Below are 24,364 nucleotides of genomic sequence, written 5' to 3' on the forward strand. Positions count from 1 at the left end.
AATGAGTGTATTTAAGGTTGAGTTTCCTTGAGATTACTGTGAAGTGTTATCTTTTTTGACATTAAGCACTATGATTAGTCCAAAAATAGTTTTCTTTAGAAGTAATCTGTTAGTATTTGTGTTAATATTAACATGTTAAAATGAAGGGCAGTTAGATTTATTATTAGTAAATGAAAATACTGCTAAATATGCACATTAATATTTTTCTTGGAACCTTATCTATTTTAAATATTCTGTAACATAATTTATATAAAAGCAAAGTCAGTTTTAATATGTCAGATAGTGTTATCATCTTGCAGGCAGCCCTCCAAGGTTAATAATGTCAGGAAATATGAAGTGTTTTTGACTATAAGATTAGACTTCTTATTTGGAAAAAGGCTTTAAATTTCATTTCAAAAGTAGATTTCACACCCCATGAAATTTAAACTGTGACATTTAGAAAACATTCACTTTATTATAATGCAGTGAAAAATTATAGTGTACATGCTTCTTGCTCTCTCCATTAAGGCTGCTTCTGGAAAGACTGTGAATCTTGTCACAGGTAAAAAATGTGAAATTCACTGAATAACCGATGTCACCAATTTTGCATTCTTAGGAGACAGATAGTTAGGCAGAAATAATTACTTCCCACTCTGTTCACTGGAATTTGAAAACAAAACCTTAAAGTGCATTCTAAACTTATTTTTTTATGTTTAATGTTTTATTGTTGTTGTTGTTGTTGTTTCCCCCCCCCCGTAGAGATTTTATTTCCACATAGAAATTCCAGAAAAATTCAATTAAAATTGAACTGATAATGTTGGTTACTCTTGCTATATTAACTGCCAAGACTGATTTAACTTGCCCAGATAATGCTGTGATCCCAAATGAACTTTTCAGGAAGTGTAGGTTGTCTTTTAAATGAAATATACATAGTTACAATTTTCTATTTTTTACTACTAATACTGAGACTCTGATTCCTTCACTTTTTATGGTTTAGAGCTTTGCATTCCAGTAAAGTACCGGAAAACACACATTGAAAACACACAGAATACCTTGTAATTAGATTTTACTTAGTTGCATTTACTTATTCAGACATATCAACTTTATCATTGTCATATGGCATCAACGCTACACTTTATACAGAAAATTTTCCTCATATGCACTAAGATCTCATTAGACTTTCCAGAGATTCATCTAATTCTTGATTCAGGTTTATTTCTTGATCACAGCTGTCAAGAGAAAAACAGAAAAAATAAAGCTCAGATTTAAGCATCCAAAGGTATGTGCTGAATGTATTCTAATTTATCATCAGACTATGACTCCACAGCCATAAAATGGTTTACCTGCAAAGTCCAAATTAGTAGTATATATTTTTCCAAATGATTCTTCAGTCCCTTCATTTGGAGAGCCAAGACTGCAGGGCAGGCAAGAGTTCACATCTACTACAATCTAGAAGGAATTAGACCAGTTGTCAATGTTATAAGATTCGTAGAAGACAGATGACATCAGGCAAAATATTTCCAATGGAGTTATGTACTACTGACATTTTCAAGGAAGTGTAAAGCACAAGATGCAACTATACTTTTACTAGGATGGGCATGAGGCCTTGGGAAAGAGGAATTATTGGAAAAGATGTAGGGAACGATTTCTATAATTGTAAGGAGAATGGAGAAACCATGTATGAAGTAGTAAGTCAAAGAATGTATCTTATTTAGTGAAGACAGAAGAAGACTGCTGTCTGTGTATATCTGAGACATACTGTGGAGAAGAAAATCCTACTTAAACAATGGCTCAGGAAAAAAAGTTGAAAACATCTTAATACATTTAGAGTGGAGATTAGAAGATTGTAATTATGAGAAGACAAGAATGAAATCCTGGAACAGCTTCCTACTAAAAGTATTAGGAACCAGCAGCTTTACTTTTAAGAGGATATTGGTAAATTAACAACTGGATTATGTGATTTCAATACCTGCGCCACAGGAAATATTTCTGTCAAGGCTGACTTGATGGGTGAAAGTAGTAGTCAAGTGCCTAAACTTGAAGAAAGTTAAGGCTAGTGGAAACGAAAAAGGACAATATGAAATAGACAGCAATATCTATTTTCCTGTTAAAGATGGCAAGTGTGAAATGTCTCATACTTTTGTCATTTTATCAGGGAATAAGGACTCTTAGGGGGGAAATAAGCAAAAAGGATTGCTGCTTACCCTTGAAAATAAGCAAGTGAAATCTTCTAGGCTAGTGCTGATGATCTTTGTAGGTATGTCTTGGTATTACTTTTTTTATAAGGAATGGATTTGAGCTTTAAAATTACTGAAGTAAGTATTTCAGTTAACCGCACTGTCATAGTCCATCTCTGCAGAAGTGGAGAGCTGTTCCCAGTAAAATTCTGGCCATTCCTTTGGTCAGAGTCCAACAGAGGAAATGGGAAAAGATGCAGCTAGAAAATGAGCTCAGTGGGCTATCTTAAAGAATCATTGCTAAAAAGGGATTTGTTGGAGCAGGAAAAGTGACCAATTTACTACTCTTCAGGCACCCTGGCTGTTTGTTATGGAGAGATAGTAGAAGTAGACATACTTTACATTCCTGGGTTGCCCTGTTAACAATATGCATTTGTTAAGCATGTAGGAGCAATGCGTCTTTGACCTGAGATTCATTAGTACTGTAGTCACATAGATATATATGAATCATACTGCTTCATTTAGCATCAGCCAGGAACTGACCATTCATTTCATCAATCAACGTCTGCATGTCATGGACTAGTTACAATTAATGTTAACTAAATTTTTTGTAACAGCATGTAAAAGCTCTGGCAAATGGCAAATATTGTAGTTCTCACTGTGCTTTATGATTTTTTTTGTTTTCTTTGTTTGTTCATTTGTTTTTTCCCCATGGCTTGAAGGACTTTTTGATATAAATAAGAAAATAAAAGGTGGAAAAAATAGATATCTTCATTTTAAACAAAAAGTTCAAGACCCACAGCCACAGTTAAGAACACAGATATTCATCTGCACTCTTCCCAACCTTTTGGTAGAAGGGTTATTTTTAATTATTGTAATTTAGCTAATAAAACTGTGAAGTTAAAGGCATGTTTGAAATCATCTTCATCTCTTAGATGCCTAACTACTACTGAGTTAAGAACTATGTAAGACTGGATTCAGGTTTGTAACTGTTTATTGCAATCAAGAACTTATTGCTTGGAATCTGAGTAATAACGTCTTCTATTTTAAGAAAAGTTTTGGTGGTGTTCTTACCTAGTTTTTTTATAATAGTCCAGATTACTTAATTTAGTCAGAAATTTGAAGAAGGTGAAAATTAGAGAGCTGAATTTGGTGATGCCCTCAGCATGAATGTATTTCAGGACACATCTTCCCTGGCAGTGTATCCAGTACTAGACTATAAATTAGTGTGTATGGAGCAACCTTTCAACTCTTCAGTTGAGCTGATGCATTGTGCAAAACAGAATTCAAGATTAATAAGGCTAGAAAGGCAGAAGGTGAGCAGAGAAAGCAAGAAAGAATAGATTTGAAATTCCATTACATACATTACAGTACATTACATACCAGCCATTACAGGCTACATACTTGATTTCCACATCTCAACTTTCTAGGTGATTTCAAATAAAATTACAAATTCAAAATTTGTTTTGCACTAATATTTAACAGTAATTACAGAAAATTTATGATTCACTTACCATTTCTATTTAAATGCTTGATTTATTTATTTTTTTTTATCACAACTGAATTAAATCTTGCAGAGTCTAATATGGTTCCATATGTTGCTGCTTTGGAAAAAAAATTTAATCTTTTTACTTCTATTTTTCTTTGGTCTTGTTACCATTTTGGCTTTCTTAGTTGGCTTTATTTATTTTTTAATTGGTGTTGTACCTTTAGTAAGGTTGATACACTAGTTGTATCTGAGACTATTCAGACTAGATATATCATTAGAAGATGCAGGGGTTAAATGTCTCCATTGCTGTTTTACACCAATGATGTTTTCATCTTTTGCTGTTTTCTCTCCAAATATATATAGTTTACTTGCTCTTGAAATATCCTTTTTGTTTCTGTTAAGTGTCAAGATTTTAATTATATTTTGTTTCCACGTGATGAACTTTATCTGGCATCAACGGATTTCTCTAACATCATAAAAAATTTTCTTCTATGGATTTACTATGGATTTACCTAATACTTGCTACAGAAGCAGCTAGCAAAAGCATTGAGCACACAGCAGTTTCAAGTTTTCAGCTGGAGATTGATTTGTTTTATTAAAAATAGGAAAAATCATACCAAATATTGTTTAAGAGTATAGAACAACGGTGTTCTTTCTTCTATATATTACCTCAGGAAAAAAGAACAAAGAGATGCATAACAAAAGCAAATCCAGTCCTTCTTTCATAGATATCCTTAACTGAGTTTTCTGTTCAAGAAAGTTGATTCATGGCCAACAAAATGATATTTTGTTCAGCAATACATTCTATGAGTACTAGCCAAGGTGTCTTTTCCATTTTTCATCTATGCATTTCTCTCTCATTTTTGTACGGTTTTACTCTTGACAGAAAACAATCAATGTCCTTATCACTTTGCTAAATGAATTCTTTTCAAACATAGATTAATAAAACATTGGTAAAAACCATTATTGTGCACATATAACTAAGTGAAAAAAAATGATTTTACTCCTCTAGACTTTTTAAAGCTGCAGCATTATTGGTTGTCTCACTCCTGTTGATTTCCCTAATGGAAGATTTTTTTATTTTTTTATTTTTTTCTTAAGTAATGAAATGCCAGGGTTCAGTGTAGTGCATCTTTCATTAAATCTGCAGTGATGAAATCTGTTTAATAATGTGCATGACATTTTTTCATCTCCCCCAGCTTTCATCTGGGATGGAGGTGCAATTGAATTGTTTTCCTGTCATATTTTCCATGGACAGGCATTAAAATCCATTATATTTTTAAGAAATTGTGAATTCTCACCTCTTGTCAAATTAGAACCCTTTTAAAAAAATATATTTGCTGCTAGCAAATACAAAGAAGCAAAGATTAGCAAAAAATTGCAGTTAAAACATCATATTTATAGCTGTAACTAAGGAAATGGTAAAACAGAAACAAAAGGAAAATTGTTATTGAAAAAAATAAGACTCAGTCCTCAATCTTAAAAACATTTAAGCCTATGAATACTTTTATATATCAGAATAGCCTCTTTGATGTTCAAGAGATCATCACTGTAAGCAAAATTGAAGCCTTCCTTAAAATCTATAGTGAAGTGATTAACTATGATTACAGTTTCAGTTGTAGCTCATGGAAAATAAATAATTTTGTAAGCTCTTATCTTTATAATAATGGGTAATAACTTACATTTTCTTTTTTACTGAATGCATGAATATAAGCAGTGTTGTGCACAAAAAAAATATTCTATTTGAATTTATAAGGCAAAATTCTAAATCTTATTCAGTGTCTTAGATATTGGGTTTATGTGGCAAAGTTTTGGTAGCAGGGGGTGCTGCAGTGGTGACCTCTGTGAGGAGTCCAGAAGCTGCCCCATGTGAGATAAGAAACAGTTCCAGACAGTTCCAAACAGGACCTGCTGCTGGCCAAGGCTGAGACAACAAGTCAAGGTAGTTGCACCTCTGTGACAGTGTATTTAAGAAAGGAAAAAATGCTGTGCAACAGCAGCTGAGAGATAGGAATGAGAAAATGTGAGAGAAACAGCCGTGCAGACACAGCCGTTCCTTCAGTGCAGAAGGAGGGCAGGAGGTGCTCCAGGCACCACAGCAGAAGCTCCCCTGTAGCCTGTGGAGAGGCCCCTGGTGGAGCAGGCTGTCCCCCTGCAGCCCATGGGTCCCACACGGAGCAGATCTCCACGCTGCAGCCCGTGGAGGAGCCCCCGGTGGAGCAGGTGGATGTGGCCTGGAGGAGGCTGCGGCCCATGGAGAGCCCCCACAGGAGCAGGCCCCAGGCCGGAGCTGCAGCCTCTGGAGAGGAGCCCATGGTGGAGCAAGAAGCCCTGTGGAAGCTGCTGCCCATGGGCGATCCATGCTGGAAAAGTCTGTTCCTGTAGGACTGCACACTGTGGTATTGACCCATATTGGAGCAGTTCTTGAAGAATTGCCATATGTGGGAAGCCCATGTAGGATCAGTTTGAGAAGGAATGAGTGGGATCAGAGGGTGACGATGAAGGAGTGGCACAGACAAAGCATTATGGACAAGGAAATCTGCACTAGCACCTAGGGGTCCTCCTCCTGCTCTTTCTTCATGGATCTTGGTGGCTTGACGGTTGTTTCTGTCCTGCTTTCTCACTCTTCTCCCCCTGCTGCTTCTGTACAGCATTTTTAACCCTTTCTTAAATATGTTATCACAGAGGTGCCACCAGTATTAGTTATTGGTTCAGCTTTGGCCAACACGGAATCCCTTTTGAGCCATATGAAACTGGCTATGTCCAACATGGTCTGTTTTCACAAAGGCAACCCCTACAGCCCCACCCCATTACCAAAACCTTGTCGTGTAAACCCAATATACATAGCACTTCTCTGTCTATTTTAAATTACAGATGAAGTTCATAAAAACAGACTATGTCTACATTTTCTTTCCTTCTACCAAATAGAGCTGTATATTTCAACTACATCTTAATACTTTTAATTTTCAAAGCCACAGTAATTCTATACTGTAGTATGAGTAATTCTATACTGTAGTATTAACCAGGTCTAATGGAAGGAGTTTAGGGATCCAGCTCTTCAGCTTCCTCTAATTTGAATCAACTTATTTTTCTTTATATATATCTTCAGACATAGGTCCTTTGGTCTTTGCTACTAGTTACAAACTCATTGAAGTGACATAGTTCTACAAAACCTGCACTTGTAAATGGCTGTACTCTGAAAGTATGGAAAAACACATGGTTTAATCCTAGGAAGAACAGCTCCTGGGGGACTGTGCCTTTAAGGGGAGAGAAAGGCATTGTAATACAGCCCAGCTCAAATAATAAAGTTGCGTATGACTGATCTTCAGTTACACTGTTAGAAAGTCAAATGGTTGCCTCTCTGACCTGCTCTCCATGAGGTATTAAATATCATTAAATAAAGAGCAGTTAGGGGCTGGACACATGACTGTCCTAACTGCCTGAATGTTATCTTGCTGCCTGGTACTGTTACGGGCTGGCTTGCTCCAAGGCAAAGCTTGTCTACAGGGATCTAAAGTTAAGCAATGTGGATAGGAATCGATTGATTAGCTTCGGATCTTCCCTTGCTTTTTTCTTACCTCCCACTGTAGATACAGCCAGTGTGTCCTCACATGCATGAAACACCCCTTCTTCCATATTTGATGCTGCTGGAAGCTCTTTCAGATAAAAACTAATTTGATTTGCTTCCCAGTCAGTGATGGGATGATACGGGGACAGGCATCAGAAAGTGGGAGACTCTGCTGGGGAGCGTGAATGTACCTGACTGTGTCCTCTTCAAACTGTAAAGTAACAGGTGCCTGTGCTGAGGGCAAGTATCCAGACACCCACCCTCTTCTTTTTCTCATGTTTAAGAACTGAGATAAAAAGAGTTTGGGTTTGGAAAGCAAACACTCAGACAAATGAATATAATATAGTATAGACCTATCCTCTTTTTAAGAGTTTGCATCTGTGCTACTCACAAAATGGTAGCTATATTTTTAAAAGGTGGACTTCTAGAAATGTGGTGCATCTGAACGAAGAAGCACATATGCTGTGTGGATCTATACACTATAATCTCAGTTTATTCCTTTGTGATTGTCAGTGCTTACATATTTTTTTCAAACCTGAGCATAAATGATTTGGAAATATTTTGTAATATTTAAAAAGTCTTCTCTGTAACTTTTCTTGATAGAACATAATAGTCATCACAAAGGTTCAGAGTAATTTCAGTGGTTTTCAAATTTTTGCCACCACATGAATAGGCTAACCACACATTTTTGTTCCTATTCAGACTTTTAACTTTTGGATAGTTATTACAACAGCCTGAGTTCTGTTAACCTTTGTTCCCTACTGTTAATTTTCCTTTCTAGTAAGTTTTTCTCAGAAATAACTAGAAATATTAAAAAAACCTTATAATTCAGTCTCTTTTAGAAGAACATTTCACTGTATTCTCTTTATCTGCTCATGTCATGTGTGATGCAAGGCTACTTAGTATGCATTTCCTTTCCCTTTCCTTTTTCTTTTCTTTTTTTTTTCCTTAAATCTTGCTTTTTTTTTTTTTTCTTTTTTCTTTCTACATATAAACCAGTTATCTGAAAAGTCTGAATATCTGAATGTATTTTGTCTGAACAAAAAGTATGCTGCAACTGTCACGTCTTCCTTAAACTCTGAAGAAACAATGAAAAGAAATCATCTGGTGAAAAAAAATGCATAAAGAAAGAACGGTATATCTCTATGTATAGGACAAACAGTATGGTTAAAATAGTGGTAAAACACTGGTAAAATTACAATTTAAAATAACACATGGATGTGATCTGAAGAAATATCTTTGCTTTATTAATCTTGATGTGATCAGCACACCTTGTAAACAGACAATAAGGAAAAACCCCTACATTTCTAAAACCTATGAATTTTAATCACAAATCCTTTGAATTTCAGAGAATATTTTGATATTTTAATCTGAAACTCTTACATTTTTTGGAATCAAAATGAAAGGGTCCATTTAAAGTTCGGCTCCATTTAAAGTTCTGGCAAAGTCATGGCATTTAAAGTTCTACAGTTTTTACTGTTTTATTTTATAGACTTCACAGGAACGGCATAACAATTATCTGCATTTGCACACATCCCAGATTATTCTTGGCTCTTAATGACTCTAAACTGCAACCTATCTCCAGTTTAGGTAAAATCTGACTGGAGAGAGAGAATAGGAACCAACTGGAGGAACTACCTCTCGTATAAATGGTTTAACACAACCATGCTCAATTACCATTTTGAACTCTTGCTCCTTTTCCACACTAACATTGATTTAAACATCTTGTTCTTCAGTTTTGTGTGTTGTAGCTAAGTGACACATTTTAGAAGCCTTGTGGGATGTCCCCCTGGTACTGTTAGAGCTGGATGAATACAAGTTCAAATTCCCATAAAGCTTAAAAATAGATTCTGAAAGAATCCAGTCACTTCCAGAAACTTTTCCAATAGAGAGGACACATAATATGCAGCTCATGTGTTGGTCAGAAAGCACACTCAAAAGCTTGAGGAAAATTCTGTCTTACCAACTATTTATTGTCAATAAACAGAAAATCAGGGGAGAATCCATAAATTCCAAAATTGTTTTCTACAGTTTTCTTTTCTTTGAAGGTTCAGAGCTCCCAGTTTCTTTCCATCTAGTGTTCTCTAGAACATTTTTTGTCACTGACTCTTATTTAAAACAGCTTTTTTAATACTCAAGCCACATAGGTCCAGAATAAACAGGTATATCCCAGAATCACAGAACAGTTGAGGTTGGAAGGGACCTCTGGAAGTCATCTGGTCCTACCATTCTGCTCAAGCAGGGCCACCAATCCATAAACTTGTATTTCAGCTTTGAGATAAAATGTGTGTAAATCAGGAACATTGTTGGACCTTGGTACAATACAGCTGTTGCTTTCATAAGCCAAATATTTTGGGCTTCATTATTTTGCAGTTGTGTAAATTTAAATCAGGATTCAAATTAATTCTGAATTGCTCCTAAGGTCTAAAATTTTCAGGATCTGTGCAACAAAAAAATGGTGGTTCATGAGAACTAAGAACCAATAAGAGATTATTCCTAGAGAAAGGGAAAACTTTCATGCTATCAAACAGCAAGGCAGCTGTGACTTTGCAGCTTCTCTGCTGCTGAGAATTGCTTTTCTTGGGAGAGATTTGTTATACCCACGCAGTCTTAACAGGGCACTGCTCTCATATGACAGGAAAGGTAGCTATTAGAAATGGGACCATATCAGGGTCCAAAATCATGAGGAGTCTGGAATGATAAAGAACAAAGAAGATGACATAGAGGGGTGTTTTGAAAAACAGTGTGTATTGCTTCTGTGTAAAGTTACAGCTCATGTCATTATTTGTTAAATGGAAGTGACTTTTCTGACTTTTAGGACATTGTGTATCTCTAAGCATTCATTTATGATAGGCACAGTGCTGGATGGTGAATGATTTTCATCTTACTTGAGGCTGTATCAGAAAAGGTGGAAGGCCAAATAGCTTGTTCCAAAATGCTAGCAGTTTGATTCAATACAAGTGATCTCAAGCAACAGTACAGATGACCTGCTTGTGCAGTGCTAGTTGCCCCCATAGTCTTTATTCCTACGGCTTACCTGAGCAATTCCTATCCTTTGGCAAAATAAATTAACTGTTTATAATTCTGTGCTGTTGTATGCTAGTGCTCAAAATACAAACACTAGATGTGCTTAATGAAGTAGGTGAAAACGGAAACTAAGGTTCCTTCCAGTTCAGGGAGGAGAAAATATGAAGAGGACCCTTAGTCTAGAGAAACTGTTGGTGAATTGAGGCAGAGGAAAGCAACGGTTGTAACTTATGAAGAAGTATAAGAGAAATCTAAAGAACAAATCAAAAGTATTTGATTACTCAGCAGTTGTTGCTGAGCTGAAAAGGAAGCCATTTTAGTCACTTGGGCCAAACTGTCACTGAAATATGTGCTACTTGCTAATGTTGAAAATCAAGATGAGGTACAGCAAACAGAGCAAGATATTCTGAGAAGTCTGAGGTAAGAAGTTAATAAGGAGAACTCTTCTGGGAACACTAAACAGGGAGGAAAACAAATTGTACAATACTTTAAGCTGGACTAATGCAAAGACTTAATTTTTCAAATTGCAGGGACAGTTACTGTAGGTGGAAAAGCATTTGATAATAAAGACCTGAAAAGTGATAAAGAATGCCCATAGAATCTGTAGAATCTGTACTTTCAGCTTTGAAAAAGAGGGATGAACTTTTAAGTGGGGTACAAAACTCATATCTAAGAAATGTTACTATGTGTCAGCAGAAATCCCATTGCACAAAAAAAACTAACAGAGCTACTAAAATCAAAGGCCATTTCTGCTGCAGCTGTCAGCTTAGCATCTGATGAATCAACATGTATTAGAGCTGTGGATCAGCTCTTTTTGGATTTGTTGTGTCAGTGCTAAAAGCTTTGGAAGCTCAAAAGATTTGTCTTTGCAAACACCACGTTAGAATCTGTAGAGAAAATATATTTGTTTCTGACCATTTAGTTTGTAATGGAGGGAACATCCAGCTAACTCTACAGGTACTTTAAATCTAGATAGATTTTACAGTCCCTCAAAAACTTCTGTTTCGTTGCTGCATGAATTTGTGTGTGTTAAATTTACCATATTTATAGAGGGTAGATTTAAGTCTGTGATCCAGAGCAAACTACTTTCATGCACCGAGTGTACCAATAAATAAATAAATAATAATGACAAAAAGCAAGATCGAGGATGTCATTATGAGAATGAGGGGATATCTTGGATCTGTGGCACCTATTAGTATTGAAACAACTGTGTACTTACACACTCTGAGGAAAGGCCAGGGTGTTGATACCTACACTAGCCACCTCCATGTATCCAATCCATACTCTGATTATGTCCAATGTATAGTAACAAACATTTGGTTTAACCTGAAATCCCCACTAGACTGGCAATTTTATTGTCTTTGGCATAAGGACTCTCCTAGCTGATATAGGGCAGCTCGTACCAGCTTCTTTTTGTGATTTTAAATAAATCTTTGCTGACTATATTAAAAAATAAATCAGGACCAGAGCACATTCTTCATCACTAACTTGTGATTGCTTTGACTGCTTCATTCTTAGTGTCATCACTGGTACAGTTTTGGTTGTGCCAAACAGCATTCTCTCAAATTTTGTCTGAACACAAATTGCAGAGAGTGGATGCCAAGGAACACTCCCAAAAGATGTTATAGACAAGACTCCAGTGTTTTTGTCCCTCTGCTCTGTTTAGTGCTCTAGCACTATCTTAGAAGGCTTTGAATTCTCAAACTCCCCACATATTTTTATGTCACATTACAGATTTTCGGTGTAGCAGCTATCATGCAACTTCAGTGCCAGCTGTACATTTTTTTATTTATTTTTTATTAACAGAGACTTTGAACTGATAAAAATAGATAAAATATAACAACCAGGTTTGGTGGCCAGCAATGCCCTACATGAGGCCTGGAAAATATCTGTAGCTGTGCTGTGTAAAGGTGGCCATGCCACACCACTCGGTCTCAGGGCCAGAGGATGGTTCCTTTTTCTGTTTAGTTTATTAATTTCTGTGTGTTGATGTTTGGAGATCTGTTGACCACCTAAAAGAAGACTTGCTGTGTGCCAACACTTTACAGCAGAAAAGGGTGTTCTGCAAGATCCCAGCTCACTCCTAAGTGCAAATCATTGGCATTTTGTGGTGTCACTTCCTGGTTTTCTTTTCTGGCACCTCTAAGACATCAGTGCAATTTCTGGCACTATTTAGGGTAATCCTTCCTGCCAAACACCTTACATTCTTCCTGGTGTTATTTACTATCAAATATAAATAATTGCTGTTTTCAGATTAAAAATATTTATCTTAAAGTATAACAGACAGATATGCAAGTAGTCTGATGCATCCAGTCAACGATACTCACAGAAGGTTCATATCTTTTGTGAAGTATTTAAGGTCTTTTGTTACCACTTATTTAGCAAGAAGGACTGAAAGTGAATTCTCCACGATTTTATAACAGTGTTGGGTGAAGTGAGAGAAACCTATATGCAGTTTTCCAGTTACTCATACCAAAAGTAGCAGTCTTGTATTTTCTTCCTGACTCCTTTTGGCTCAATAAATCATCACTTGCTGTACTGGTTTTATGTGGTAAATTTTTGGTAATGGTGTGGGGTGGATGGGCTGCAGGGTTGGCTTCTGTGAGAAGAGACCAGAAGCTTCCCCCATGTCAGATGCTACTGGTTCTGCCTTGCTCAAAGCTTAGACAATGAGTGATGATGGTGCTGCCTTGGTGATAACATATTTAAGGAAGGGTTAAAAATGCTGTTCAGCAGCTCTGAGAGAGAGGAGTAGTAAAAAAAAGGAAGAGAAACAACTCTGCAGACAACATGGTCAGTGAAGGAGTGGGAGAAGGTTTTCCAGGCACCAGAACAGATTCCTCTGCAGTCTATGGAGAGGACAACAGTGAAGGAGGTTGTCCCCCTGAAGCCCATGGAGGACCACATTGGAGCAGATATCCACAATGCAGTCCATGGAGGAGCCCATGCCAAGGGAGGTGGATGTATCCAAGGAATCTGCAGCTTGTGGAAAAGAACCAATGCAGGAGCAGGTTCCTGGCAGGAACAGCAACCTGTGGGGAGGAGCCCACACCTGAGCAAGTTGTCAGGAACTGTGGCCTGTGGGGGACCCACACTGGAACAGTCTGTTCCTGAACAGACCCCGTAGAAAGCATCCACATTGAAACTGTTCTTGAAGAACTGCATCCCATGGGAGGGACTGATAATGGAGCAGTTCATGAGAGACTGTATCCTCTGGGAGGAACCCCACACTGGAGCAGGGGACGAATGTGAGGAGAATGGGGAAAGATGAAGCATTATGGATTGACTGCAACCCATATTCCCCATTTCCCCTTTGCTGCTCAGGGTGGGGAAGAGGTAGAAGACTTGGGAGTGAAGTTTAAACTAGGAAGAACGGAAGGATGGTAGGAGGAGTTTTTAGCTTTTTTTTTTTTTTAATTACTGTTATTTTTATTTTTATTTCTTACTATCCTATTCTGTTATTAATTGCAATACATTAAAATAATCTTCCACAAATTGAGTCTGTTTTGCCCATGATGGTAATTAGTGAGTGATCTCCCTGTCCTTACTTAGATCCACAGTCTTTTTCATCATATTTTCTCCCCTGTCCTGCAAAGAAGCACAAACCCACCATGCTTATACACATACTAAATCAGCTAGCTATCCCACTAAACCCAAATACACAATAGGCAGAGCATGCCTATCGGGAAGCAGAAAAATCAGTCCTTTGAAGAGGTAAAACAGTTTAAACACTGTGTACAGAATGCTGTATTCAATAGAATACCTTCCAGATCAAGCTTCTTGGGGAAGCTTAGATGTAGACTAAATTTGTTGAGAATAACATATCTTACAAAAGAAATAAATATCTGTGAGCATGCAGAGAAACAAGACTGGGATTTTGGAATCTTTAATATAGAATTACATGTCTGTAGGTTTAGCTAGGCACCCAAGGATTTAAACCATGCTATGATTACATTATGATCTTGCTTAAATACTGCAACCTGGTGTAGTGGAAGGTGTCCCTGCCCATGGAAGAGGGTTTGAATTAGATGATCTTTAAGGTCCCTTGGTCCCTTCCAACCCACAAACCATTCCATGATTCTATGAAAATAGAAGGGATAGGGATGAACAAATTACTGACCTAGCTTTTTCAAGCCATACATACTATAAAAATGGAATATTTAAATGGAAAAGTGATTTCTTTCTTGGTTTTTGTTCCTTTCTCACAACTGTACTATTGGTAAATCCTTAAATCCTAGCATAATTTTCCATCTTTGGTAGAAGTAGTGCTAATAATGGATCAGAAATATGTTAGGAAGCTAATACACATAAAAGGACTACGTGATTTTCTTCAGAAGTCACTATTTGAGTGAAATACACACTCAAACAGTGACTTCTTGAAGAAAATCTTTTAAGTTTGATACAAAAGTGCATTGCAAAGAAAGGTAAATAGCACTCTTAGCAGAAGGATCACACCCCTACAGTGTGATAGGAGGTGCACCAGAGGACAAAAATATTTATAACTGTTATCTCTTAACTCATAAATCTGAATTAAATATTGTTTAAAATTGTACTCGTCTAACAGAGAATTGTTCTTGTCAAGCTCACATTGGATATAGGTATGTGGTGGAGTAGCTTTGTCCCCAAACTGAGCTATAGTTTAAGATTAACTGATGTTCCATCCTCTCTCCATTGTCAATGGGTGACAAGCATAGTGAGTGAGTATGAACAGGCACTCCCTGATCATGTTTCAAACACTTTTGCCCTGAATTGTTGCCCAATCTGAGAGTTACCAGAACTATATATTCTGGAAGATACCAGAATTGCACAGCTGGTGGAAAATACCAGAATTATTTTATATGAATAGTATCCAGGATGGAAAATTACTAATAGTCAATCGTCTGATGATCCTATAAATAATGGTCCTTAGCCAAGAGCCCCTTGAGATCTCTGGGGTTTCAGGGGGGCTGTGACTCAGGAACTCCCCCTGGGTTGGGATGCCTCTCAAATGCCTTTCAGTGCAAACTCCTAGAGGTTCAACGATCATCCACTGACAACCAATGCACAATTGCCTCTCAGGGCGGACTTCCTGAGATTCAAAGATTGTTCGCTGACTAATGCTGATGCATAAAGAGTGAGTAATTCACCAAAGGGGAAATTCTTAGGCACAAAACTAACTTGAGAAGCCCTCAATACCCTGCAGTAGGTTTTGTGTGAACTTTGCCATTCTTGAATCTTTAATCGAGTCACTGTTTTAATCATAACTAATTTTTCTTAAATTGCTGTATCATATCAATAAACCTTAAGAATTGTTAGACATCATATAAATTCAATTTATATGACTATATTAAGTTGGCTGATGACTAAGTGTTGTTAAAAATCACACAACCTAATCTTGTGATTTACCATAAAATATTAATGAACCCTAATTTCTGTTAAGTTCATGTTTGTCTACATTAATTTATGACAAGGTAATACCTAGTTTTGATAGATTATAATTTTATACCTTAATTTCTTGTTCTTATATTTTGAATAAAATTTAAATTCTTGCCTGTCAGTCTGTACAAGCAATAGAGACCATCACATCCTCTTCCTCTTTTATTCACAGAATAATAATAAAAAATCCAAAACTAGCACTGTGAAATGCTAACGGCAAGATTTTGACATTCTTACCCATATGAAATTGCATCTAAGAGTGGGTATGTTTCAAAAGTAAGGGGAGAAAATCAGATTTCATCTGATTATAAAAATGTTATTCCTGGGTATGAATGAATATTGGTATAGTATGGGCATGGTATGAATATTACAGATACCGAAGACAGACATTATAAGATTTCTTCCAAAGTCTCAGAAGATTATGGAGAAGTCCCACAGGTTTAACAGGATTAAGTCTCTCTCTCTCTATATATATATATATATGTATACATACTAATTGCCCAAATGCTTCCTGAGCTCCTGAAGGCTTGGTGCCTTGACAACTTTCCCGTGAGCCTGTTCCAGAGCCTGATCACCCTCTCAGTGAAGAACCTTTTCCTAATATCCAATCTGAACCTCCCCTTACGCAGGTTCATGTCATTCCCTTGGATTTAATATAGACCTCCAAAGTTTTGAACACTAGATAGTCTTTGAAAAACAGTAGAAATTTAAATGTTTTTGTAAAGCCTCACACACTTTCATGGGATCACTTTATTTGGACAAATTATGGAAAGCAAATTCTTTAGTCTAATGGTACAAGAAAGAACAAATAATCTTTGACAAATTTTTCAAAGCTACCAAGGAAAATGCCTGAAAACTTTGCTTATTCACAACATCATATTAAAATTTCAAATGAAAAAAAAAAGAAAAGAAAAGGAGAAAAATTTAAATTAAGTCATATTAAGTAAGTCATATTTTGAATCTTGTCTCGGAGAAGTTTTTCTCTAGATTTTATGGATATATATATATACATATATATATATTCTAATATATATATCTAACAGTATCATAGAATCATTAAGGTTGGAGAAGACCTCCAAGATCATCTGGTCCAACCATCTCCCTACCATCAATATCACCCACTAAACCATGTCCCTAAGTACCACTTCCAACCTTTCCTTAAACACCCCCAGGAACAGTGACTCCACCACCTCCCTGGGCAACCCATTCCTATGCCTGACTACTCTTTCTGAGAAGAAATTTCTCCTAATCTCCAACCTAAACCTCCCCTGGCACAACTTGAGGCCATTCCCTCTAGTGCTATCACTAGTTATCTGACAGAAGAGGCCGACCCCAGCTCCCCACAACTTTCTTTCAGGTAGTTGGAGAGATCAAGAAGGTCTCCCCTGAGCTTCCTCTTCTCCAGACTAAACAGTCCCTATTCCCTCAGCTCATAGGACTCATAGTTCTTCCAAGGACTTGTGTTACACACCCTTGACCAGCTTTGTAATCCTTCTCAGGACACGTTCCAGGGCCTCGACGTCCTTCTTGTAGTGAGGGACCCAAAACTGAACACAGTAATTGAGGTATGGCCTCACCAGAGCAGAGTACGGGAGAACAATCACCTCCCTGGTGCTGCTGGCTACACTATTCCTGACAGCTAGGATGCCATTGGCCTTCTTGGCTACCTGGGCATACTGCTGAATCATGTTCAGGTGAGATGAAAAAAATATGTTTTTATTTGTTTTTAAAGCATATGTTGGTAACTTAGAAATGATGAAGCAGATTTTGCCTTTGCCATAAAGTAAGACTATTAGGTCTTACAATCTATAAAGTCTAAATATAGAGAACTTAAACATCACATCACTTATTTGTCGAAATTATGGATTTATTCCACTCATTCTTAATGGCAATACAGAATATTATGATTTATGCATACTATTCTAGGAAAAACATAAAATATTGAAGAAAATCATGCTTTGCTAAAAGGTACGTAAGAATAATTGTAATTTTGGCAATTGTTCCACTGAGGTTGTACATGTTACTCTTAGTTTATGATTGTATCTCAGAAAAAGATTTAAACACAAAGATGTATTTATTGAATCCCTTTAGTTATACAGTCTACATGTTTAGATTTCTAAGTGATTTTTAAAACATTTTTTCCATTATGTGTACCTCTTACAATATTTTTGTCAGACAGAATACTCAATGTTTCTGAGCATATTGGCAGTACATTCCTGCATGCATATAAACTCTTGACAACTTTAAACAGCATGTTATTTATATTCTGCTTGTTTTTTTCACACATATCCTTTCATTTCATAGCTGGAATTTAACATTATTGTTTAGTCTGCTGTCTGTGTTGGTAAGGGCTGCAGTCATTCTTTAATGTCCTGTATTGGGTTTATGTGCCAAGGTTTTGGTATCAGGTGACCGCTGGGGTGGCTTCTGTGAGAAGGGGCCAGAAGCTGCCCCATATCAGATAAGAGCTAGTTGCAGCCAGCTCCAAAAGAGACCTGCTGCTGCCCAGAGATTAGCCAATAAGAGACGTTGATTGCAACTGTGAGAAACACTCCGTAGCCAATAACTTAGGCTCAGGCGAGGATCTCAGTGAAGTAGTAATTTATTCGCGATTGCAATGGCGGGCGCCCCACAAGCAGGAAAGCGCACCTACTAGTTCCAAAAACACAGTTTATATACTTTTTGATGACAGGACCCTCCCCTGTTTCCCCACTGGAGTGGGTAATCCAGGTTCACAATCTATCTGATGCTTCACAGACAATGCCTGGCCTTCAGTTTCCGGCCTGTTTTTGAGATGGTAATGTTTTCTCCCCTTATCTGGCTTGACTTAACATAGTGATTTTCACCTGATTGCTCTAAGGAGTCTGGTTGTCTGCATTTTAGGAGGTCACCTGCTGAGCTTTCTTATCACTGTAAGCATATCTCAATACCACATTCCTTCCTTCTATACAATGTAACACTGCAAAAACAACATTTCTATTCCCACAGTATCTCACTGTATAAGACATATGGTTGGGGATTTTGTGTGACAAAATTTCTATGTATGTCCTGTGCTCATCTGTAGCACTATCCAAGAGCCAGGAAGGGTACCTGAGAGTACTCCAAATGACTTTAACTACCTGTGTTTGTGAAACTTGTTTCAACACTTTCCAAAGATGGCCACCCCTTTCAGTTCCTAATGAACTGCTTTTGGGATGGGATTCAGTTACCAATGTGTGGCACTAAGTACCATTTGAGATGCATATAATACCCCATCTGGCCTCCATCTGCAACCCAGAAGGCTGCTGACAACTCCAGTAAATTCTCTTCTGTATTTGTCAGATCCATGCAGACATCTTGGACACCTCAGTGTATCCCAGATGGGGCTAAATGTCTGTGTCTGGATGATAGAATTGAACCTTAGATCTCCACTGATTGCTCTGAGTGCTTGTATGTAGATATATGTACAGAGATGCTGTATAAGATATACACAGAAATGTTTTTTGCTATAGTAGGGAGAAAATTCTTATGATCAAAGCTCAATTACAGTTAAAGCTGGCCAGTACTGTGGGAGAAAATAAAAAGGTCTTTTAAAAAAATATTAAGAGCTAAAGGGGAACCAGAGATAACATTGGTCTTCTGATTGATGAGGATGGTCACCTCACAAATAGGGATGTAGACAAAGGAAAGACATTTAATGCTTTTTTTGCCTCTGTCTTCAACATCTGTGATGGGCCATGGGACCCCTGGAGCCCTGAGCTGGAGGACTGTGACTGCAGAAGCAATAAACTCCCATGCAGGATTTGCTGCTCGAAATGTGTATGTTTGTACGTCTATAGGCCTGATGGGATTCACCCCAGGGTACTCAAAGAGCTGGCTAATGTCATTGCAAGACCTCTCTGAATTATTTTTCAACGGTCTTGGGAATCTCTAGAGGTCCCAGAGAACTGGAAGCTGGCAAACATAGTACCAATTTTCAAGAAGGGCAGGAAAGAAGACCCTGGTAATTACAGGCTTGTCAGTCTCGCTTCAGTGCCTAATAAAATTATAGAGAAGGTTATTCTTGGAGTTATTGAAAAGCACTTGAAAGGCAATGCAGTCATTGGTCGTAGCCAACATGGATTCTGGAGACTTCCAGAGATAGTTGCATGGGTTTTGGTAATACAAACTAAAGAATCATATTACCAAAATCAGATCTATAACTACATCCCCTGAAAAGCTATACAGAAGAGCAAAAAACAAATTCTATACCTATAATCTAAAGAAACTCCCAATAAAACTACATTTTATAAAGTGAAGACACCAAGGATTGTGTTTCTTTGTGCTACATCCTTTAGAAACCTGACTGTCTTGGCCTGGAGCTGAACTTCATAGAATCATAGAACATCCTAAGTTGGAAGGGATCCATAAAGATCATCAAATCCAACTTCATCCCAGACATTAGTTTATGATAAAGAGTTTACAGACCTAAAATTTACAGCTATGTTCTTATTCTGACTTTAATAGCTGTGATGAGACTTTTTTCATTTAGATTTTGCCCTTTGTTAGCGCTCTAGCTGTAACAGCATGCTTGTTATTTTCAAATTTACTATTTTGAAAAAAATTAAAAATAATTAATACTTTTTTTTTCTTCCTGGTTTACTGATTGTAACCGAACAATTGTGAGAACTTTTTTGTCTCCTGTATACAAGTAATTTAGTTAATGTAATCTGTATGAATTTTTTTGCAGTTCATCCATGCTTTAGCATATGTGAAAGGAGCTGGATCTTGATATGGAAAACCTATTTTCTTCAGCTTTCACAGAAGAGCACTTCAGAGAGGTTTCTGATCTGTTTTTAATACTGCTGTTTGAAGGTAGTGACACCAGAGTATAGAAATTAAAAGTTGCTTACATAGTGCAGGTGCTACATCTTCCTTGTAATCTTAATTTCTTTTTCTTTAAATGTTTTTCAAAATGTACCAATTGACTAGATAGTCTCCATTGAAGAAAAAAACTTCTATTTGAAAAAATAAAACTAAAAACTAAAAAATTGTTATAAAAGATTACTCTAAAATTTCCTCCCACAGATGGCCAGAAAATCCATTTCACTGACCATGATGACTTATAAGCATCTCTTTAGTCAACTGGATAAGTTTTGCTCACTTTGCATAAAGAGAGCATTTCATACTTAAAATCTATATAATCATAAAGCAGTGCCTGTCTGAATATAAACTACTAAAATACAGTAGAGCAATGTAATTAAAGAATCTGTCTAAATAAAGAATACTGGGTCTGTTCAGTCTTGAGAAGACTGAGAGGGGATCTTATCAGTGTTTACAAATATCTTAAGTGTGGGAGACAGTGGGATTTGGCCAATTTCAGTGGTTTGTGGGGATAGGGCAAGGGACAATGGTCAAAAAATGGATCACAGGAAGTTCTGCACCAACATGTGAAAGAACTTCTTCACAGTGAGGGTGACGGAGCACTGGAACAGGCTGCCCAGGGAGGTTGTGGAGTCTCCTTCTGTGGAGATATTCAAGGCCCAGCTGGATGCCTACCTGGGCAACCTACTCTAGGGAACCTGCTTTGGCAGGGGGGTTGGACCCAATGATCTCTTGAGGTCCCTTCCAACCCCTACAATTCTGTGATTCTGTGATTCTGTGATCTATAGACTGTCATGAATATACACAGATGTATTAGATTCAGGGCATAGAGACTGTGTGATAGCAAAGACTCAGGGACTGCTGATCTGTAGGAAACCAGGGAAACACCTGAGAAATGTCACAAAGGAATTCAGACTTCTTTCCCCCAAAATGTGACAGGATAAATGGCCCAACAGAAGTGCATCTATACCAATAAACAAAGCATGGGTAACAAACAGGAGCAGCTGGAAGCCATTGTGGATCTGGAAAATTATGACATAACTGTTATGACAGAAACATGGTGGAATGACTCACATAACTGGAGTGCTACAGTAGATGGCTATAAAATATTCAGAAGAGTCAGACAAGAAAGGAGAGGCAATAGATTTGCCCTCTATATAAGTAAAGGATTGACTGCATAGAGCTGTCATTGAAAAATAGCAATGAGCATGTAGAGAGCTTATGGGTGATAATTAGAGGCCAAGCCAACAAAGGAAACTGTGGTAGGTGTTTGCCACATGCCACCTGATCAATGAGAGAATGTTGATGAATTGTTCTTTTTTCAACTACAGGAAGTATCATGCTCACAAGCATTGGTCCTGCTGGGGAACTTCAACCACCCTGACATCTACTTGAAAAGCAGCACAGCAAGCAGCAAGCAGTCTAGGAGCCTCTTAGATTGTACTGAAGACAATTTCTTTATCCAGTTGATAGATGCTACAAACAGAGGAGGAGCTTTACTGGACTTGTTGCACACAGATGACCTCATAGCGACATTAGTCTAGGTGGTAGCCTGGGTTGCAGCAATGATGCCATAATACAGTTCATGATCTCCAGAGATATGAGCTAGACAAAGAGCAAAGTTAAAACCTTTAACTTTAAGAAAGCAAACTTTCACCTGTTTAAGGAACTGGTGAATACAGTGCCATGGAAAACTCTCTTCCAGGACTTTGAAGCAGAAAAAACATTGGGAGTTCGAGGATTTTTTTTATTTTTATTTTTTAATTTCAAGCACAAGATCTCTCAATTCCTAAGTGCAAGATATCGGACAAGGAAGGCAGGAGATCAGCATGGCTGTGTAAACATCTCCTGGTAGAACTGAAGAGCAAGAAGAAAGTGCATAGGCAGTGGAAGCAGGGACATACATCTTGGGAACAATATAGGAATGCTTCTTTGGCATGTAGGGGATGGGACTAAGAAAGCCAAGGCAAGTCTGAAACTGAACCTTGTGAGGAATGTGAAAAATAACAAAAAAGGACTTCTACAGGTATGTTGATCAGAAAAGGAGAACCAAAGAGAATACACCCTCCAATCCTGCAAGACAAATCGAGAGATCTAATGACTGACATGGAAAAAGCTGATGTACTCAACAATTTTTTGGCCTCAGTTTTCCCTGGTGATCAGTCTTCTCTAAACTCCCAAGACCTCAAGACAGAACCTGGGTCAATGAAGTCTCTCCCATCATGGGAGAAGACTTCGTTAGAGACCATCCAAGGAATCCGAACATACTCAAGTCATGGGACGTGATGAGGTGCATCCCAGGATACTGATGGTACCAGCAGACACAGTTGCCAAGCCATTGTCCATCATATTTGAGAAAACATGGCAGTCAGCTCAAGTCCACAGTGACTGGAGAAAAAGGAAATATCACACCTATTTGAAAGAAGGATAAAAAATGAGACCCTAGAAACTATTAACCAGTTAGTTTCACTTCATCCCCCAGAAAGGTCATGGAACAGATCCTGATAGAAACCATGTCGAAACGTATGGAGGCTGAGGGGTTGATTAGAGATAGTCAACATGGTTTCACCAAGGGCGAATCATGCCTAACTAATTGTCCTGGTTCCAGTTAGGACAGAGTTAATTTTTCCTCCTAGTAGCTGGAAGGGTGCTATGTTTTGGATTAGGATGAGAAGAGCGCTGATAACATGCTGATGTTTCAACTGTTGCAGAGCAGTGTTTACACCAGGCCAAGGACTTTTCCAGCTTCTCGCTCTGTCCTGCCAGCGAGCAGGCTGGGGGTGCAGCAGGAGCTGGGAGGGGACAGACCCAGGACAGCTGACCCAAACTGGCCAAAGGGGTATTCCATACCATCTGACGTCATGCTAAACAATATATAGGGGTGGCTGGCCGGGGTGGGGGGCCGGCTGCTTGGGGATAGGCTGGGCATCGGTCAGCGGGTGGTGAGCAATTGCATTGTGCATCACTTGTTTCTTACACATTATTATTATTAATACTATTATCATTATCACTATTATTATTATTGTTATTATTATATTCCTGTCTTAATAAACTGTCTTTATCTCAACTCACCGGCTTCACTTTCCCGTTTCTCTCCCCCATCCCAGAGAGGGAGGGGGGAGGGTGAGCGAACGGCTGTGTGGTGTTTAGCTGCCAGCCGGGTTAAACCACAACACTAATCTGGTGGCTTTCTACGATAGAGTGACTGCATTACTGGATATGGGAAGGGCAACTGATATCATCTACCTAGATTTCTGCAAGGCCTTTGAGACAGTGCCCCATAACATTCTTAACTCTAAACTGAAAAGATGTGTATTTGATGGATGGTCTAATAGGTTGATGAGGAATTGGCTGGCTGGCCACATACAAAGTATTATAGCAAATGGTTCAATGTCCAAATGGAAACCAGTAACAAGTGGTGCCCCCCATGGATCTATATTGGCGCTGATATTATTCAACATCTTCATTAATGATATAGATGATTGACTGGTACCCTCAGCAAGTTTGTGGATGACACCAAGCTAAGTGATTTAGTCAATACACCAGAGGGAAGGGATGTTAACTAGAGGGACCTTGTCAGCCTGGAATAATGGGCCCAGGTGAACCTTATAAAGTACAAAAAGAAAAGTGCAAGATCCTCCACGAGTCAGAGCAATACCTGGTATTTGTACAGATGGGTCAGCAATATGATTGAGGGCAACACTGCAAAGAAGGACTTGCAGATAATGCTGGGTGAAAAACACGAGCCAACAATGTGAACTTGCAGCCCAGATATCCAATTGTATCTTGGGCTGCATAACCAGAAGTGTTGCCAAGAGGCTGAGGCAAGAGACTCTCCCTCTCTACTCCACCCTCTTGAGGCCACAC

At 38.0% G+C, this 24,364-nt stretch overlaps 1 long non-coding RNA gene across 1 annotated transcript; it reads right to left on the reverse strand.

The window, feature by feature from the left end:
• Positions 1 to 23,356, reverse strand: LOC310892830. The gene is made up of 3 exons (XR_014578503.1): positions 22,766 to 23,356; positions 1,323 to 1,428; positions 1 to 1,208 (listed from the first exon to the last, which is right to left on the reverse strand). It is a non-coding gene; the product is annotated as an uncharacterized lncRNA (long non-coding RNA).
• Positions 23,357 to 24,364: the final 1,008 nt, after the last annotated feature.

The sequence above is a fragment of the Anser anser genome, assembly GCF_964211835.1.
Source record: "Anser anser genome assembly, chromosome: 1".
Lineage (NCBI taxonomy): Eukaryota > Metazoa > Chordata > Aves > Anseriformes > Anatidae > Anser > Anser anser.